The sequence below is a fragment of the Ipomoea triloba genome, chromosome 10 (genome assembly GCF_003576645.1).
Source record: "Ipomoea triloba cultivar NCNSP0323 chromosome 10, ASM357664v1".
Taxonomy (NCBI): domain Eukaryota; kingdom Viridiplantae; phylum Streptophyta; class Magnoliopsida; order Solanales; family Convolvulaceae; genus Ipomoea; species Ipomoea triloba.
The window spans coordinates 19772664-19775486 of record NC_044925.1 but is presented as its reverse complement, the minus strand read 5'-3'; positions in this window follow the sequence as shown (position 1 = coordinate 19775486).

Below are 2823 nucleotides of genomic sequence, written 5' to 3'. Positions count from 1 at the left end.
TAATATAACGTGGGGGACAAAGTCCCCCACTTTATGCAAAGTAGCAGCAGCTTTCGGCTGTTGCTACTTTTGCCTTTTTTTTTTATATTATAATAATAATAATAATAATAATAATAATAATAATACATAACACGGAGTAATATTATAATAATATGAAGAGGAAACAAAACTCCTGTTCATCATCTTCAACATTTCTCCATTTTGGTCCGTGACTTTGCGAGGGAGAGAGATCGCCGGAGATGGGGGGAGACGGTGGTTGGCGGCGGTGAGTGGAGGCGGTGTTTGAAGATGGTGGCCACTGTTCTTCGCAACTTTCCACCGTTCTTTATTTTTTCGCAAAATGGAGCCGACGCCGCTACTGCTCTCGCCCTCGTCGGGTCTGCTGCGTCGCCGGAGGTGGTGGTGGCGGTGCATATGACGTTGTTCTCCTTCCCGCATGCATTTTGCCTCATTTTGAGGTCTTTCGACGCGTCGAACGTCCCAAAAAATGGCCGAAACCTCCGTAGTGAAGACGAAAAATCAGTCTCGGCGAGTATTNGGCGGTGAGTGGAGGCGGTGTTTGAAGATGGTGGCCACTGTTCTTCGCAACTTTCCACCGTTCTTTCTTTTTTCGCAAAATGGAGCCGACGCCGCTACTACTCTCGCCCTCGTCGGGTCTGCTGCATCGCCGGAGGTGGTGGTGGCGGTGCATATGACGTTGTTCTCCTTCCCGCATGCGTTTTGCCTCATTTTGAGGTCTTTCGACGCGTCAAGTGCCACTTTCGACGCGGCGAACGTCCCAAAAAATGGCCGGAACCTCCGTAGTGAAGACGAAAAATCAGTCTCGGCGAGTATTTTGCAGTCCAAAATTAATGATCTCTCAATGGGTTTTCAGCTTTCGATCATCTTCATTTCATTTTTTTTTTGTTGATGGTGGTTGCGACTTTCGCCGGACGATGGTGTGCAGGAGGTTGGTGGAGGCCGTGGTGGCAGCAACGACTTCGGCCGGGTAGAAATCTGCGCAGTTGTCAGCGACTCCGGTGGAACTGGTCAATGAAGTTATTGTTAATGGTGATGAGGATGGTGGTGAACACCATCCCGTTGATTAGAGGAACACGGCATTTCGTCGCGATCCCCACGGACGGCGCCAATGAAGGTGTAAATGTAAACGGTGGTACGGATTTACACCACGTGTGTTTGATTGTGTATGATGTAGTGTATGGAGTGTGTATGATTGAGAAGGAAAGCCATAGATTCCTCCCTGGAGAAGAACCAAGAACCCCATAGTGAACAAGAGAGAGAGGGTCGAGAGGCCAGGATCAAAGGATGCCATTACAGTGGAGGGTCAGGTCCTTTATATAGGAATAGGACCTGACCCTTCGGGAATATAATATTTCCCAAAGGTCACTTGCCCTTTAACAATTCCTAAGGGACACCCGACCTTTTAGGGGTACAATAATACATGGACTATATACATTGTATTTCTACAGTAGTCCCTTGGGGTATTTACCCATCACAAGTCCCCCACTTCTTGAATCTGCGAGAGTCGTCAGGTTCGAGAAGTAAAATGTGCTCCGGGCGGCCAACTTGTTACAAGCAAAGTCTCCCCGATCTGAATGCCTTAATAGACTGTGACGAACCCCTTAAGTCTGAGTTGAGCATGGGGCGTGATTTACACTGGTTGCCTCGTTAAAAACCTTAGACTAAGAAAAAACCCAGTGGGAAAAAACCTAGCTAAGGAAAAAAGAGTGCAACCAAAAGCGTAATAATTAAAGACTACAAGNGAGTGAGAGAGAGACGACAGTGGAGACGGAAGCTTTGCTGGTGGCATGGCGGCATGGTGGAGCACTTCTATGGCAGTCGCGGTGGTTGTGGCGTGCGTCTCCAACGTTAATCAGTTGTTGTTATGAAAGTGAGTTGCCATTTTCCTCCACCATTTTTTTTATTTCCGCCACCTTTTTATTTTTTTTTTATTTTTTTTTTTCGCCACTTTTGTTTTTGTCACTCTCTCTTTCCCATGAAACACACTCAAATCACTCAATTTCTTTTCCACCCCTTTTTTATTTTTTATTTCCTTGCCATCTTTTACACGGGAACATAGCAGTAGAAGTATATGGAGAAAATATCCCTATATATAATATATAAACCATNGGCCTTGCTGAGAATCGGTATAAGCTCATCGCTGAGAAGCGGGATAGATTCATCGTTGAAAAGCGGTGCTAAAAAGCGGAATACAATCATCGCTAAAATGTGGGATAAAAACATCGCTGAAAAGCGGTATCGCTAAGAAGCNTTTTCCACCCCTTTTTTATTTTTTATTTCCTTGCCATCTTTTACACGGGAACATAGCAGTAGAAGTATATGGAGAAAATATCCCTATATATAATATATAAACCATTATATATTATATAAATATAAATGTTATGGGTAGTTGGGTAATGTGGAGTATAATATATAGAATGAGGCCAAAATAGTTAAAGGGAGAGATTGAGAGAAGGGCACATTCTGACCATTGAAGAATAATGGTTTAGAAAAAGTANAGAATCGGTATAAGCTCATCGCTGAGAAGCGGGATAGATTCATCGTTGAAAAGCGGTGCTAAAAAGCGGAATACAATCATCGCTAAAAAGTGGGATAAAAACATCGCTGAAAAGCGGTATCGCTAAGAAGCGGGATAAAGTCATCGCTAAAAAGCGGAATAAAGTCATCGCTGAAAAGCGGCAGCGCTGAGAGGCGGGAAAGTCATCGCTGAAAAGCGGCATCGCTAAGAAGCGGGAAAGTCATCGCTGAAAAGCGGGATAAAAACATCGCTGAAAAGCGGCATCGCTAAAAAGCGGGATAAAA